This window comes from Ailuropoda melanoleuca, chromosome 7 (assembly GCF_002007445.2).
Source record: "Ailuropoda melanoleuca isolate Jingjing chromosome 7, ASM200744v2, whole genome shotgun sequence".
NCBI classification, from domain to species: Eukaryota; Metazoa; Chordata; class Mammalia; order Carnivora; family Ursidae; genus Ailuropoda; species Ailuropoda melanoleuca.
In genome coordinates this window covers 139,642,218-139,660,959 of record NC_048224.1, presented here as the reverse complement: position 1 = coordinate 139,660,959, position 18,742 = coordinate 139,642,218, and positions in this window count along the sequence as shown.

Sequence of the window (18,742 nt, the reverse complement as noted above, 5' to 3'; positions counted from 1 at the left end):
ACCCACTTTGGTCTACTCCCTTCAGGCACGTATTTGACTTTTTTCTCCCAGTGGAGCTGCCTACTTTCACATAAACCAGGCATAAGCACACTAGGGCCCTCAAGCCAACTCCGGCCCCCTGTCTGTGTTGTAAATAAAGTTTTATTTTACACCTCCGTGGCCATTCATCGGCATATTGTCTGTGGCTGCTTTCAAGCCACATGGGTAGAGATGGGTAGCTGTGATAGAAATTGTACGACTGGCAAAGCTTACAATATTTGCTATCTAGCCCTTACAGAAAAAGTTTGCCAACCCTGTCAGAGACAAAACCAGAGTGACGTTGGTTGTGACTCCATCTCCACCACCCAGCGGCCGTGTGGTGCCCAGAGCTGCACTTTTGAGACAGGGCCGTCTCACCTGTGAAGCCTGGACAGCAATACCTACCTCACAGTCTTCTTCGTTACTCAGCGCACTAGCCGATACCTGATGAAACCTCGATAAAGGGAAGCCGAGAAACCACCAAGCTGTCCAGTAGCATCCCGTGCTCTTCTGATTCTGATGCTCTCTCACGTCCCGTCTTTTCTCCCTGCTCCTTCTCCCTCTCGCACTTTATCTCACACCCTTCTGTTCTTCGTGCCCTGGTCTCCGGGAACTCTGTCCTCCTTTCCTTTTCTTCCTCCTTCCCATTACCTCCCTCCCCCCGCACCTCTTCAATTGTCCGGCTCCCTCATTCTATAGAGGATGCGCTGCATGCCTGGCAGCGTCTGGATGTTGGGCCCTCAGGACCTCCTTCTTCTGAGGACCTGCTCCCCTTTTTACCATTCTTCCCTCTAAAAGCCACCAGCCTTGGGAAATCGCGGGGTGGGGGGCAGAGAGCCACAAACCTGAAACAGACTGGCTCCTGGCGGCTATGCTCAGGTGCGCCTGCATAGGTCTCTCTTCTGGAATCTGCAGGCATAGAGATAACGAGTCATCAATTCTAGTTCGGATATTGGGACTTCAAGGCTCTCCAAAATCAGGCAGTGCAATGAAGATGAAGTGAAGGCTTGGTCACACACCCTTCAGCAAATCGGGTTTGCAGGCACCCACTTATTTTCGGAGGTCCTGATGGCCCTAGGACAGAACTGTGTGTACTCCAAGCCGTGGACACCTCTCAGAGTTGAACGTGGTTCATAACCTCAGGCAAACAGGTATTGGGTTATTAGAGAAACACAGAACTAACTGAATGTTCCACGTGGCTGGGCTATCCACTCTGTGCTCACGGAGGAATGTTAATGCAATTAGCCAAGGGCAAGGACGGAGCTTTTGAGCCGCACCAATCCTCTGATTAACACCCAGGTTTACTTGACAAGATGCATAGCTTATTTTGAAAAATACACAAATAAACAGAAGGCAGAGGATTCTCAGCCAGGGGTTTCACTGTCCAGGAGGGAGCATAACTCCCTTTTGGGGCACAATTATTGTTTCTGATTTAAACCCATCACCCAACTAGCGAGAAAGGGACCGAATTCATCATCAAGTCTCTGAAGTCTTATAATTGCCTAATATTTGACTCCCTGATTACAGTATTTATCTTTTAAAGACCTGGATAAACACACAGGTGTAACAGCGCCGTCGCTCATGGCTTTCTTATCTCCATCCTGTAGGAAATACTATAAAAGGACCCCACTGAATGTAGCCGAGGTGTTATGTAGTTGATAAACATTTCCAGAGGTGGCCATGCTCTAGGAGTGGATTAGTGGCCCCCATGAATCAATGGTGGGTTATCTTTATTTACTAGGTTTGTAAACTCTTGGGGATTCTAGAAGTTGAAAGGTGCCTTAGAGGATATGTGCACAGGATTTCAAAACCCCAAGTCAGACATATGTTAATGGAGAGAACATTCAATAAATTACCGAATGCTTTTCCTTTTCCCCCATAATCACAGGCGCAGAAAGGGAGGAGTCCCTAAAGCCCCACGCTGGGTCCGGGTTTGAGCCACGTGACTGATGTTTATTTATCTGTGTCATTTCATTTAATCCTCACAACCCAAGGGGAAGGTGGAATGACCCCATTCACAGATACGGAGCCTTCAGCTTTAAAAGGTGAGATCACAGCTTCTATTGCCCTGTGTCACGCAGCCCGAAAATGATAGAGTTGGGTCGTCTCCTGCATGATTTCTTTTATGCCATGTCTCGTGTTGGACATATAGCTTCTGAAGATATTAACGTCTTTGGGGGAAGTGCAAGCCATTTCTGCAAGCAACATACTCCTCCTGTCATGCACTGAATAATGCCTCCCGGAGCTTAACTAGCTCATCAGATGAACTTTCTAACTCAGCAACATGGATACTTAAAATGATGTCTCTCCACGAAGACACTGATTTTTTTTTTAATTTTTAAATTAGTTTTAACTTTGTAAGAGCTGTTAAAGCTTTAGGTTATTTTTGAAATTTGCTGTTAATATATTTTACTCGGAATCCAATCATTTCCCCACGAAGCAAAAATAAACTTCCCAAAGTAGAGCATCCGAAATAGAAGAACCAAGTCTGAATCCCACATCAATATACCTGCAAATCTGTCATCCTCAACTATTAACTTCAGCTTTAATCCCCTGAAAAGATGGTCTGGAATCAGCCAGTAGACACAGCATGCATCCAGACCCCTTTCCACCAGCCTAGGACCAATGAGCCGTCTCAGCCCACGGGGCAGCTTGCCCGGTGGCTGACCTGAGCTTCAGCCTGCAGGCTCCTCGCAGCTGAGGGGCTGGAAAATCCCTCGGCTTGCCTGAAGGCTCAGGCGGTCGTCACCTTCCAGCCCCCCTAAGAGAAGCCTGAGTAGCAAAAAAGTTATACAGAAGCTATCACGATGAACTGGCTAATGAGCACTGTGTTGAATGGGTTTTGCTGCTATGGTAAATCCCAAGTTGTGTTTCCACTGAGGGGAAGGCTGGTCACCTGCTTTCCTCCTCTCCAGAAAAACCACTAAAAGGAGATACTTTATTCCGATAAGCTAATTTAAACAGATAATAGCCTTGTACGTACCATATTGTGAGTTAATTTTTAATAGGTCTTTAAATCGGAAACTAAAAGTACAAAGCCACAAATCTAATTATTTTCCCCTCCATCCCCCGTATTCTAATATGAGAGGCGCTAACGTGCAAACAATACAAAACATCAATGGAAATGATGTCTAATGGGGATAGAGAATATATCAAATAAAAGAATGCTATTTAATAGGCTAATATCACACATTAAGCTTAAAAAACAGAAACCCGATCTCAAGTCTAGGCTGAACATATCCATTTGTCTTATTCTCTTGCTTTAAAAATTAAGCATTATTTAAATGTCTCTTAATGCTGCAATTGTTCATCCTCCAAGAAATAAAAAGATCAGCAGCATTTCACACATTTTGAAGGTAAAATAAATAGCAGTCCAAAGATACATCATCGATAGAATCTGAATTTGCTATTTATACAGAGCTGCTTTCAGGGAAACACAGCCTGCTTTGGGATGGAAGCAATGAATGCAACATCCTTCTCCCTTAACATTATAAACACCGAGATGAGAGCATTTATTTGCTGACAATAATGAGCTTCTAAATAATAGGAGGTTTTTCTTGTGGGATCATTCTAAATGGTGAGACCAACAGCACCAGCTGGGTGGGTGACTTAACAAGTAGGTTACTTTCCTCTTCCTACAGACAAAAACTCCAAGCCAACAGTGGCTCCTCAGCTTACAGCCTTCTGTGTGTGCACCACACACCCCAGGCAGAGATGAGTCCTCCATTTCACCACCATGGGCAATCAGACAAGTGTTCCTTTGGGTATGTGTTTTTCATTAAAAAAATAATAATAATACATTTGGAACATTGCAAGATCTATTTCATAAAGACATATTATTGGGGCCCTGATGGCATAATTTACATCTCCTTCCCAGTTTAGCATAAAAAAATGTATTTCTGAAATAATGCATTTGAAAGCCCTTTATAAATATTACCTGGTAGCAAGTATTCTAAGTCCCAGAAGGAAACAAACTTGTCAAAGTCCACACTGCAGTCGCAGAGATACAGAGAGTATCTGGATTCTTATATTTTCCATAGATATCTTCTAACCACCCATGTAAAGGAGAAATTTCACCCTCAATGCACTGACACTTCCAAGCTAGCACTGTCTTAACTGACACTGATGAGAATCATAGAGGATCCCAGAATTTACTTGATAGTAGAACATGAAATCTTTTTTGACTTCATAGAAGCCGGGACCATATGGGGAATAGAGTTTCAGCTTCCATTAGTTGTCTGGGCAGATGCCTGCTTCTTTTGTAACAAACTCATGAAAAGAAATTGAGTCTGGAAGCACACTTCTAGATATAATAGAGAGACAGGGAGAGAGAACTAGGTTATGACTAGAAGTATTCCTGTATTGTAAAGGTCCAAAGTCTGAAAACAGAAAGGGAAATAGAAATTGGTAACATTTATCAAAATCATGCCATAAATGTCTTCAGAATCTAATGTATAAAGATAAAGATGAACTTTTGCATCACATGCTGTATCCAAAATGGACCATTTAATAAGTGAGAAATGTCAGGATCATAAAGGTACTGACCCAAATTATCTTCATGCCTTATTCCTTTTCCCCCCGACAAGCCCTATGCTTCTTACACAAGAGGCTTTCATAGTACCTGCCTCCTGCTTTTCAAAAGTAAAACAATACGTAGTCTTACAAACCTACAAAATAATTGAATTTGTAATTTAAAAGCTCTAGAAAAGGAAATCTTCATGCACAGATGGTTTCACTGGAGAATGTTATAAACACTTAAAGAATTAACACCAACTTTACATAATCTCCCCCAGAAGATAGCAGAGGAGAGAGTACTTCTCAACTCATTTTATGAAGCCAGTATTGTTCTGATACCCAAACCAGCCAAAGACAACAGGAAACTACAGACCAATACTGCTTATGAACTCAAACATAAAATACTAAAAAAAAAAATTAAAATAAAAGTAACAAACTGAATCCAGCAATGTACAAAAAGAATAATACAACATGACCATGTGGTATTTATTCCAAATATGCAAAACTGACTCAATATTCAAAAATAAATCAATGTAATCCACTACATCAAAAGTCTAAAGAAAAAAATCATAAGCTTATATTAATTGATGCAGAAAAAGCACTTAACAAAATCCAATACCCATTTATAATAAAAATTCCGAGCAAAGTAGGAATATAGGGAAACTTCCCAAACCTGATAAACAGCAGCTATAAAAACCTACAGCTAACATCACACTTAATGGTGAAAACCTGAACGTTTCCTTCTTAAGGTTGGGAAAAGGCAAGTATGTCTGCTCTCACCACTTATTCAGCCTAGTGCTAGAAGCTCTAGCCTGTGCAATAAGGCAAGAAAAAAATAAAAGGAACAGATTGAAAAGGAAGAAAGAAAATGGCTTATATTCATAGGTGACATGATTGTCCACATAGAAACCCTAAGGAATCTGCAAAAATTCCAGAATTAATGAGTAAGTTCAGGAAGGTCACAAGACATAAGGTAAACATACAAAAATCAATTGTATGTCTATAAACTAACAATAAACAAGGGGAAACCAAAATCAGAAATGTAATATCATTTGCAATTGCTCCAAAGAAACAAATATGTACAGGATCTGTATGTTGAAAGTTACAAAAGAACAATGAAATGAATCAAGGAAGACCTAAGTAATTGGAGAGGCATACCAAGTTTGTATGTTGGAAGACTCAACATAGTAATAAAGATGTCGGTTCTCCCCAAATAAATCTGTAAGTTTAATGCAGTTGCTACCTAACCTCAGAAAAGTTTTTTTTTTAATAAACATATATAGGCTTATTCTAAAATGTATATGAAAAGGGAAATGTTGTGGAATACCCAAACAATTTTGAAAAGAAGAATAAAGCGGGAGGAACCGGTCTGCCAGATTTTAAGACATTATGTATCTACAGTAATCCAGATAGCGTGGTATTGGCAGAAGAACGGCAGTCAGTGGAACAGAAGAGAACACAGAAATAGACACATGCAAATCTGCCCAACTGATGTTTCACAAAAGTGTGAATACAACTGAATGGAGGAAGGACAGCCTTTTCAACAAATGGTGCTGGAACAACGGGATGGTCATAAACAAACAAACAAAAAAGAACCTTGACCTACCTTCAAACCTTATACACAAATTAACCCAAAATAATCACAGGCTTAATATAAAATGCAAAACTATAAAACTTTTAGAAAAGGGAAAAAAAGGAGAAAATCTGCAGGATCTAGAAATACTCAAAGCATTCTTAGACCTGACACGAAAAGCAAGGAGAAAACAATAAATTAGAATTCATCAAGATTAAGAATGTGAATAGGATGAAAAGAAACTGGCCTGAGAGAAAATATCTGCAAATCACGTATCAGGCAAAGGACTTGTATCTAGAAGATATAAAGAACTCTAAAAACTCAACAGTAAAAAAATAAAATTTAATTAGAAAATGGACAAAAGACTTGAATAGATATTTCACCAAAAGGACATACTGATGGCAAATAAAAGATGTTTAAAATCATTAGCTATTAGAAAAATGCAAATTAAAACCACAATGAGCTAATGCTGTATACCTATTAGAATGGCGGGAATGACAACATCCAGCAAAACTGGATCGCTCACACATTGTTAGTGAGAAGATACAACTGGAAGCCCACTCTGGAATGTCGTGGCCAGTTTCTATTAAAACTGTAAACGAGCTTACCACATAACCTAACAATTGCTCTCCTGGTCATTTGTTCCAAAGAAACTATGTCGACACAAAAGCCTGTCCACGAATGTCCGTGGCAGCTTCATATGTAGCAGTCAACTGGAGACAATGTGGGTCCTTTAGCGGATGCACAGCTAAACAGACTGTGGTCTAGCTACACACAGGTTACTGCACAGCAATAAAAAAGAACAAGGATTGCCTTGACTTCAGAAAAATTATGCTGAGTGGTAAAGTCTGACCTCAGGGAGCACATTTAGTAGGATAAAGGGAGCGTGTGGTGCTGGGCCAGGGATGTGGGGTCGTTCATACGACTGCAGAGAATGCTCTAGCACCCACAGAAGCCAGTCCACGCAGAATCACGTGGAACTGTGGGAATTGGAATAGGCCCCGTCCAGGTTTTGATGCCACACTCTACGATGCAACGTTAGTGCGGAGGGAGGCTGGCTTTGGGCATGCAACCTCTCCGTACACTACTTTGCAACTTCCTGTAAATCTATAAATATTTTGGAATAAGAGTTTTTGCTTGTTAGATTTTTAAAGAAAAGCTACTTAACTACAGAGAAGAAGAGGAGAAGGAGTAGGAGGAGGGTGGCATGTTTGGGCACACTCTACACTCTAGAAACGTACAACTGGGAGAGAACCAAAGAACAGTCAAATAAGACAGCTTTCCTGAGGTGACATCGACAACGTGCCACTGGTGAGTAAGTGATTAATTCTGAATTTGTCTTCCACATGTAAATTATAGGAGAAAGGAATCCATTTCATTTTGCGTCACTACTTTCCCAAAGGCTGCTCCCTCGGGAACAGGAAGCAGGACAGGCAGATGTCAGAACAAGGAAAGGGGAGGGCTTGGGGAGCCGCCGTCCTCGGCAGGGCCTCGCACTGATGAAGGTGCCAAGTCGAAATCTGCCCTGGGTTCTGGGCAAGCAACCACCTGGACGGAAAAGCTCTACTTTCCCAGTGACTGGTTTCTCTTCTCTGTTAAGAGAGGCAGGACCTCGGCCATTCCCGACCACGGCGTGCCGAAGCTCCGTCAAGTCCTCCACGGGGACCACCTCATTTACATCTCACAGTTAGCAGGAGGCGGATTCTATCGCTGTCCCCACCTGGCAGCAACCAAACCATCCAGGGGTTAAATAACTGGCCCAGCCCTCGGAGCACAGCAGAGCAGGATTCAAACCCAGGTGACTGGAATCAGAGTCTGCAACGTCCCAAAGGCCATGCGGGGCTGGGCCTCGAACTGCATCCCGCCCACGGGGTCCCTGGCTCACAAGAGCCCCACGCCGCATCCCCTCCCACCCGGATATGGCTCTGACGGACAGTCACAGCCAGTTTTCAGAGAGCTAACCCTCACTGGTAGGTTTTGAACTCACACTGCACAAAATCATCACGCAGAATCCCATGTACAAAATGAAATGTTTTCCTATACGTGGCGCTACCGCTGTTTGTGTTTTCTGGTTTTGCTTGGGCGGGGGCGGAGGGGGTGTAAAGTAAAGAAAACCAGGGTGATTTGTTGTGGTCTTTGCTTCAGTGACTTTGGGACAGACTGAAGTTCTAAACACTGGTACCAGCAAAACAAAGGCTAACAAGACAAAGGGAGAGTGAGAGGGGCCCCTGGGGCTTCCCAGGTCCCGCGGCCCCTTCCTCCCACACAGCTGCCGCCTCGGTCTCCTTCAGCTCTTTCCACGGCAGATACTTCACCCACTGCTGCCAACCTCACACCATGCATGGGCCCGAGCCTGGCACTGGTGTGAGGCTGGGCGCACACAGGGGCACTGCCCAGAGGAGCGCCAGCCTGCCAGCCTCTTCTCCCGCTTCCCCATCGGGATGTGCACTGGTTGGGCCCACGCTCAACCCACAGGCCTTGTCACGTCCTGCGGGTGACCCCCACGTGGGAGAGGACCAGCAGTCTTTCTAGAGCATACCCAGTGCTTCCTGTGTCCCCACGGTGTTCAGAGTTACCTGCTGCCTCCTTTCCAAAGGGATCGGCATCAGCTCTGTGGGGCCAGGGCAAAGTGGATCAGAGCGAGTCCTGCGCTCGCTCAGGAGTTTCCCCCTCTCCTAGCGGCCTCATCCTTGAACCTCTGCGGTCCTTGACGGTACCTCCCTTGGGTGAGTCCTTGGCCAGGAAAGCAGTGAGCGACTCATCCCAGGACCGAACACAGTCGCCCACCCAGGACCTGGGATGAGAGGTCCCATCAACACCATTCACAAGACAGATGCTCAACCAGGAGCTGGCAGAAAGCAGCCACTATCGAGTCAGGCAGGAGTCTCCCTCCCCCTGCTACACAGTTCCACAGAAACGTCCTGTGTTCACGTCTCACACTGCTCAGAACCCAGCCCACAGGCTCGCCACCTGCCATGTTATGTCCTCAAAACCATTTCTGCAAAGACCTGTTTGGGGCCATGTCTGTTTGGGTGTAAGCAAGACGGTGATATGGGGCAGAAGCAAGCTGGAAAAGAAGGGCAGGGAGGGGAAGAGCAAGCAACACAGCCGTGACTGCAGTGATGAAAGGGGGCCCTGCTGGGTCCATCCAGAGAGCAGCCTCCATCAGCTTCAAAGGGAGCCAGGCCGAGCTCTGGGACACAGGGGAGATGAGAGACCAGCCCACAGAGGGAAACTAGCACATCAAGGATGCGGCCAACCTTTGACCGCCCCTCCCCGTGCACACTTGGGGGCTAAGGGGCTCTCTCCCGATCGATCGGCAGTGCTACCCCATGCAGGAGAGCCAAGCGTCGGCACCAAAGCGTCAGGCACAGGGCACATTGATGGCCATGCCCATGGGCCCGTGGAGTTGAAGAAGAAAACGAGGAGGAAGAGAAGTGGATGCCCCAGGCCAGGGGGAAAGGGCCCACACACCTCCCAGCCTCTCCTGCCTCAGCATCCTCACCCCTCCTCAGGGACTGTGACTTTATACAAAAGTTGCGTCGAGTAAAGAGGGAGCTGGGTCCACAGCCAGCAGAGCGATAAGTGACAAAGTGAGGATCAAACAGGATGAAGACTATTTTCTTACGTCATTAGGCCCTTCCTCCACGTGCTGGCTTCTCCAGAGCGGTGGGAGGAAGATGCGTCCTTCCTCAGTACTCTCTGCCTACAGCTGTGTGCCTTTCTTATGGTTCAATATTTACCGGAGAACCGCAAAATTAAGAGAGATCCCATGGCTGCAGAAGACAACGTAATTATAAGGGTCAACTTGATAAGACATATAATCTTCAGAGACCTGCGGGTTTGCCTAATAAAATATTTATATCGGTCACTGTTGGACACCCAGAGACAGTAATGTAAACGAACCTTCCACCTCACTTCTGAGCGTGTACGGAAATGCCCGACGGGCGCCGCGCGCGGAGGCGCCACCCAGTTCCTCATAACCTAGTGACACTAAGTACGACCGAGACGGCAGGACGGCGCTATTGCGCCTGAACTCCATTTCTTTTACAAATTCGAAAAGTTCTTTCTTCCTTTAGTAATACCTCATAAGAAACGCTCGAACGCACCTGCTCCTCGGGCCCGTGTTCCGCGGCCGCCGCCGCCGACTTCCCACCACAGTCCGTACCCCAGCGCGCCTAAACGTTTTCCANTTCATAAGAAACGCTCGAGCCCGTGTTCCGCGGCCGCCGCCGCCGACTTCCCACCACAGTCCGTACCCCAGCGCGCCTAAACGTTTTCCACGTAGCACAAGCGTGTTCTTTGGAATTCAGTTATGATCAAGCATCTGACGATAATAAAACAATATTAGCAACAGAAACGCACGGCTGCACCACTTCACCGTGTCAACTGCAATACGTGCGTTCTCCTGTGTTATTTTACTGCAGGCCTCCTCTTGCTCTGGGGATATTGTCATGCAAATTGTGTCTGCCTACGTGCATCCGTGTATCCATGCATCTGTGCACGGGACCAGCGGGGAGGCCTCCAGCACACACTCCCAGCACACTCCCAGCTCCGCCCCGGAGAACCTGGGCTCTGGAAGAGGCCGTGGGGCGGGGTCCCCATGCAGGGGGTGCATAGCTGGGACGGAGCCCAAGGTCCCAAAAGCACCTCTTCCTGTCCTGGGTGATGGGGTCTGGCCCCAGTCCTGCTTCAGCTCCAAGCAACTCAGCTCCTTCCTCTAAGAAACGGGTTCACGGTGACTACTCGCGAAGTCTCTCCAGATTCGAAGCTCCCATCTGTGCTAGAGACTCAAAGATGACAGCCACTGAGTATTAGCAATACAACCACTTTGTCTCTGACACGAACATCAGACGGGGAATAAGACCTTGATGTCTCCATCTCTAAACCTAAGATAAACCAGCAATAAAGCAAACAAACTCCATCCCACCCAAAAGTAAAATACGATAGGGTTGAATTTGGTTTTTTTTAACTTACACGTTGGGAGTTTTCTCCAGCTGATTTCTTTATTTCTTTGATATGATTTGTCACCCTATGGAGACCCTTGGGGGCTGGTTAAAACAGGTCATTAAATTTGACTTATGGAATCAAGGACGCCTCTCCACACACGGAAGTCATAAGCCGCTCACCAAAAACACAGCCTCAAACCCTGGCGAGCAGGGTGGTCCTGTAAACGGAGGGCGGTGAAAGCTACCTGTGCTTCCCAGTCACTGCTCGCGACCCAGGGCATTCGTCACCCTCATTCTCACCACCTGCCCCCTGAGCTCGGAGATCAGCAGGTGAGAACGTGCAGCCTTCCCACCCCCAGCCAGCCGACACTCCTTGCCGTGGAACACGCCCCCGCTCGACAGATCGGTAAGAACACAGGCAGAAACGGAAAGCACCGAACCAGCCCAGAAGCGCACATCTGGATTAGAAAACAAAGCATCACTTGGTCAGTTGTTTAAACAGTTGTAAAGGAGCATTTCATTCAAATGAGACCACGAACTGTGTCTCTGTGTCCATTCTGTGAGATTACATCTGGGCCCAAACTCGTGCATTTAGGGGCTCTGTCTGCACTTGGCATAAAAACTGCTCTGAAGATAATGGCCATAAAGAAGACATCACAGACTGATGGGAAAAGGTCACGAGCAACTTACATGTGGCTGTGCCCCCTCCCCCGAGTGTGGCCTGGGGACAGCAGTTCGAGCCGGGACTGACCTTGTGCCAGAGACCCACAGTCTCCCTGAGCCCTGCTTTTGCCCTCATCTGTCAGCCCCAGTTCTGGAAAGGGATGGTCCGGAGGGACCAAGGGGATCTGACCGAGGGCCTAGAAGACTGTCTAACCAGAGGATTTTGTGGGGTGAAGTCCGAAACAAAGTGTTCCTTTTCCCCTTAGCTCACCCCGTCCCAAGCTTCACAAGAATACATACAGCAGGGCACCCCAACACTTATTAACTTCCGATAACCCCGGGCCCCATGCCGACCGCCACCTTCAGGGGTGTGACAGCCCGTGTGCGTGCAGGCAGGTGGCAGGAAGGCCCCAAGGCGCGTGTGGCGGCCTCGGGTGACACGTGGTCTGTGAAAGCCAGAGGAGCCGGCTGGCCTCTCTGCAAGGGCCTCTCGCCTCCGCAGAGAGGGGGAAGTTGTAAGGTGGAGCAGGGGTAAATGGACCTTGGCTTGGTTTTTAAAGTAGTTTCAGTCTCTGGAATGTGTGCTATGTTCAGAAGCCGCCCTGAACGCCAGGAGCGGCCACACTCACCAACGGCTCTACCAAACCAGGGACCAGGTAGCGGGGGGCACACGGGGCCGCAGACCCTCCCCCGCGCCCCGCACCCCACACTGACGAGCTTTCTCAGCTTGCAGGACCGGACACAGTGACAAGTGCCTCGGGTGCTGTTTGTAACTAGTGTTGCCAAGTATGAGTCATGGCGATTGAGTAAAGGACAGCGAGCAGCCGTTATGGGCTGAGATCCTTGCTCTCCCTCCCCCGTGAACACGGTGCTCACCACCGGGTAAGCCCAGGCCCGGGCCTGCAACCAGCGTGATGCTCATGGGGAGGACTGCACAGGGGGCCCCCTCCTTCTCAGAGGGTGCACCACGACACTTTCCCCCTGCCTCCTCTTAATTCTGGTGGAAATGTCAAGAGGGAGAAGGCACAGTGACATCGAAGGAGATCCTCAGTCCTCAAGACAGGAGGGAGAAAGCAAATATTGGTAAATGGGTGCCTCGGTGGCTCCGTCAGTGAAGCGTCTGCCTTTGGCTCAGGTCGTGATCCCGGGGTCCGGGATCGAGCCCCACATCCGGCTCCCTGATCCACGGGGAGTCTGTTTCTCCCTCTGCCTGCTGCTCCCCCAGCTCATGCTCGCTGTCTCTGTCTCTCAAATAAATATCTAACATATGTGCGTGTGTGCACATACGTGTGTATATACATGCATGCATGTGTACATGTGTATACATGTGTATATATGTGTGCATGTACATGTGTGCACACACATGTGTATATACGTGTGCACATACATACGTGTGCACATACATGTGTGTGCGTGTGTGCATATATGCATGTGTGCACATATTTGTGTGTACATGTGTGTGCACATACGTGTGTGTACACGTGTATACATATATGCATGTATACATGCGTGTATACATTTGTGTGCATGTGTATATACATGTGCGTGTGCATGTGTGCACATGTTTGTGTGTATATACATATGTGTGTGCACATGCATGTGTGTACACGTGTGTACACACATGCATATATACCTGTGTGCATGTGTACATACGTGTGCATATGCATGTGTGTATACATGTATACATGTGCATATACATATATGTGTATATATGCGTGTGTGTATATACATAAGAGTGTGTGTGTGTATACACACATATATACAGGCAAACACATTTAATAGGAAAAGGCACCCATGCGATTCACGCTCTTGGGCATAAAGCACGGGACTTTACTTCTGTTTCTCACCATGTGCATTAGAAATTCCGGTTTTGTTCATGTCACTTCTGTTATATACATGACAGGATAAAGTCATTTTTAAGCTGAAAATCCGGTAGTATGATCTCTAAAGTCAGTCTGAACCACCTTAGAGTAAACGAATCTGTAACTATAATGATTACTTCCGCAGTGCTTCTGCATTTGGAGATACGATCAGGTGATCGTATTGCTAAAATAAAATGTGTTAAATGTAACATTATGGCAATTCTGTCCTGTCATTCAGGTCCCCATAAATGGCCACAGTATTCTGGGCAAACCATTAGCTTACTCCATTTACTTACACGCCTTCTTTCTTCTGTTTTTAATCCCAAAGAAATGGCTGCCCTGAGTTGCTAATAAAACGGTAAATAGGAACAATCCCAATTTATTCCAAGATTGCATGTTCGGAAAGACCTGAGTCCAATTCCATGAAGAGCTCAGAAGGCAGCGCCCATCAGGCCGACCCCCTGTCCGTCGGCCCCTCCCACAGCACGCAGTCCGCCTTAGAAGGAGGCCCAGGTAGCGGCTTGGGGTGCTGCTTGAGAACCATGGCAGCGCGCAAAGCCGCCGGCGGAACGCGCCCATCGCCCCTGGCCAGGACAGCTGCGCAGCAAAGCCTCGGGTCCACACAGCCACTGTGCTTCTCACGCCTGGTGGCCAGAAAAGCCATGGGAAGTGTCGGCCAGCTCCAAGCGCTCTTTCAAAGGCCCCACGCCAAGCCATCCCAAAGACAAAAGATACGCATGTGTCCGCACACCCTACAATTAACCTAAGGTTTACTTTAAAGTTTTTGAAGAATCGTATAAATTGTTCCTTGAGAGATGGCATGAAGCAGTGGTTAAGCGCTGGGTGAAGTCCCCAGCGCCGCGTCACCTACAAGTCACCAAACATCTCCCCGCCTCATCTACGGAATGGAAATGACCACAGCGCTATGTCACAGGTTCCTACGGCCAGTAAGCGAATTAACACACATTAGGAGGGAGAAACACGCCTGCCTCGCACAGAAAAGCCCTCTGCAAGTACTCTTCTGGGTTACCGTTGTCGTGTTTGGCAACAAATAACACTGTTCCCTCTACAAAGGCTCTGCCATCTTGGCAACTGTTAGGCGCACTCAGGGATTTTTAATGCAGGAAAAGCTAACTTACTCTTTCCAAATGAAACACAATTTGATGAAAACTGAATTTAGCCATGAAAAAATCTGACATTGCGTTACTTTTTTCAAAACATTTAAACAGTTTAAATCTCTGTGTCGTCGTTTCCTTTCCTTACTTTGGAGTCCCTCGTTCCTTCTCTCCCCCAGATCTCCTCGTGGGTTTCGGAGGCACAGGCAGTCACAGGCACTGGGCCTCGAGCGCCGTGGTGGCACCGGGCCACCCCGCCCACCGCACTTAGCGCCCAGCCTCCCCTGGTGCGTGCGGGGGACGCAGGCCGGCAGGACCCGAGGAGCCCCGAGGCCGCACCTTGCCTCTGTAACTCAGGCACACATACATGTCCTGCGTGTCCGCCGCCTTCATCCCACAGCCTCGTGCCCAAATCTTCCACAGCGCAAGCAGCTAGGACTGCCGCCACTCCACCCCAAATCCCGCTGACGGGAAGTGTGTCTCCCGACCACGCGAGTGGGAAGAGGGCCCTCAGCTCGGGCAGCTCCTGGGGCTCGGTCTCTGCCGAGCTGTCTGACCCATCAGGACCCAGACACCTTTCACTCTGCTCACTCTCGGGGAGGCGACAGCCTCCTTATCTTGATGGCCTCTATCTTGTCGCCTGATGTACGCTCTTCTCAACGCAACTAATCACTTCGCATATGTGATTTCTTCTAACTGGTCATAAAACTTGAAAAAAATAACTAAAATCTTACTATATAATTATTTATTTTTATAAAAATCTTTTGCCTAATATATTCTATGCCTAATACCTGGTATATAATACTTAATACAAAATCCACAATATATTAACACTTAGTATCTAATAGTCAGTCTAAATCCTAAAATATACTAAATATAAATCCTCCTATAAAAAATCCTCCTATAAAAAAATCTTTTTCTCTCACAAGTGATATTGCCTGTCAGCTCATGGCCACAGACACTAAATGTCATTTTCCCTCATGTCCTCCTGTAAATGCTCCTTGCAGTGGTCAAAAGGGTACTTAATATCATGTGGCATTGGACGGTCCAGTGACTCGCGATCACCAGGAAGAAGTAGTGAGCTGAATTAATTGGCTGCGGACACGTTGACACTGACAGACACCCATTACTTCATAATGGACACTAATGCACAGAAAAGCGCTGCGGCAAATGGGCCTTCAGCTCCAACCGGCCACAGAGTATATTAAGTCAAGTCAATGGCAAGAGGCTGAGAATCTAACGGAAATGCCAATGGCCTTGATATTAGCTCTTCAAACAAACGTCCATCCCACCGCAGCCAAACTCCACGTCGGTGCTGCGCCATGGGCCTTCCCCACGGCGGTAACAGCCCCTCCCCCAGCACTGTGCCTTCTGGAGACGTCGCACATCAGTGTCAAAGACTCTCCCGCTTATAGCAATCCTCACCCATGTGGGGAGGATTCCAGGTTCCCTGGGACTAAAGAGCACTTGTGGAGACGAGCACTTTCTTAGCCTGCCCCAAAAGAGCAGTTTCTCATGACTTGATTCCTTCAGTGAAAGAAAGCCATGCCTCAGCCTCCTTGTCTTGAAATACCTCAGTCCCGAGAGTAAAACGTTTCCACGATTCTTCTTCCAGTGTTTTCAAAGGTTGAAAAGTGAGCGTGTGGTGTGGTTGAGCGAGTGCGGGTGTGCGTGCGTGGGTGTGAAAGTGAGTGAGTGCATATGCTTGGGGGAGTGTGTGGATGTGTGGTGTGAATGGGAATGAGTATGTATGCTCGGGTGAATGAGTGTGGGTGAGAGTGTGTGGTGTGAGTGTGAGTGAGTGTGCATCCTCAAATTCCATCTTCATCTTCTTGCTCCTCTGTTATCCAGGTTCTCAACACCTTCACACATCGACAAGAAGGGAGGTGCACAGTCACTTCACAATCACACCTACTGTGGTGTCCCCTCGTGTCATATGGTCCCCATGTGGCCTGAGGTGGGCAGGCTTTAGCCACCTCAGGTATCCGAGCTGTAGAGCAGCTGTAATTCCAACACCCTTGAAGGCTTCAGGGGAACATGTGCAGCCCTCTAGGTGCCATGCTAATGACAGGCCAGCATGGCCTCGCGTCTCTCTTCACGCCTCTGCCGTGGGCACCAGGGACAGTAACACCATCTCATACGTGAGGAGACACCAGCACAGCAGAGGAAATGATTTCCTAAGATGACAAAGTAAGAGATGGCAGGAAAGATTTCATAATAAACTCTATTTTAGCATGACTTTAGAGCGACAGAAAAATCATGAGACCAGCACAGAATTTCCATACACCCTGCACCCACTTTCTCCCATTCTTGACATCTCATGTTAACACGGGACGTGTTTTTACAACTAATGAATCAATACTGATACATTATTGTTAATTAAAATCTGTATTTTATTCAGATTTCTTAGTTTCTACCTAATATCCTCATTCTGTTGGAGGATTCCATGCAGGACGCTACACCCAGGATGTGACATCTCCTTGGGCTCCTCTTGGCCATGACAGTTCCTCAGACCTGCCCTGCTTTAGATGATGACCCTGACGGCTTTGAGTTGTGCTAGTCAGGTATCTTAAAGTATGCCCCTTGCCTGGGTTTATCTGGTGTTCTCATGGTTAGACTGGGGCAATGGGTTTTGGGAGGAAGACCCCAGAGTGAGGTGCCCTTCTCATCACATCGTAACCAGGGTCCCCACCATCAACACAACCACTCACAGTGGGTCCTGTCCTGGGTCACCCGGCTCAGGTGTGCCTGTCAGGTGGCCCTATGGTACAGCTGCTCTCTGCCCCCTTCCCACGTTGTGCTCTTTGGAAGGCAGTCGCTGTGGGCAGACCACACTTCAGGAGTGGGAACTGAGCTGCACCTCCTTGGTGGGGAAGTGTATACATACATCATTCAGGATTCTTCCAGACAGGAGACTTGTCTCGTGTCCCCATCTGCTATTTATTTAATCAGTTACTTATTTATATCCATATGGACTCATGAATATGTATTTTACACTTTGAGTTGCAATCCCATATCACATTATTTCCTGTGTTTCTTAAATTCTTCCAGCTCTGGCCACTGGGAGCTCTTTCAGGGGCTCCTGCATCCCTCTGACATGTCACGGTCCCCGTGTGAGCAGCTCCGACTCGCTGGCGCTACACGGTGCTCTAGGCTCTTCATGTATTTTCCTAGCATTCGCCATTTCTCTTAGGAGACCTGATCCCTTTATGGGGGAGGTGCTAGTGTGCTTGGCGTTACTGGGGTGTCATTGCTTCTAGATGCTCTTAGCTGACAAAGAAAAGAAGTGTGTGTGTGTGTGTGTGTGTGTGTGTGCACGCGTGCTGACTTGTGTACACGCCCACATCTGTAAGTACTTCTGTATCTATGTGAGCTCAACACTGATGTCCCCACTCTGATCCAGTATCACATGGGTCATTCTCACCCCCTCCATTTGCTAACCTGTAATCTTCAACTCCAGCAGTGAGGAACTCAGAGACTTGACCTATAATGAGGTCTTTCTGATCCCAATGTCCACACCCATAACCACCATCCCTTACTGCCTCCCAGTCAGAGTGAGTAAATGGCCGCCATTAGTGCATATAGCATGCAGCTCCTAGAACATCCTAGGCACTGCGCCAGCAAGCCCACACCCTGCACCCCAGCCCTTCCAGGCCACCCCACCTACCGCAGTATCTCCGATACCATTGTCACGCCCACAGTACTCGTGACAGCCTGACCGGCCCTTTGCCTTCTGCCCTCTTTCTCCCCACAGGGTCGACTTCCAAAGACCTTCCCTCGCCCAGTGCGGAACGTCACCTGTGGAACGTACATTCTCCCTTCCTCCTTATTAACGACACTAACTGTTGTGTGGTGGTGGTGTGCCGGGTACAAAGCTCTGCCCCATGGCCTCCTGGGGGCTGTGACGTGACAGGGTTCTGGGTTCCGGCCAGAGGGCTGTAGAGCAGCTGCCGGGTGGGCGGTCCAGGAAAGCTCCCTACGGGGGGCATCTCGGCTGGTGCATCCTCGAGGGCACGTGCATGCGCTTCTCTTCTCGCCAGCGACGCA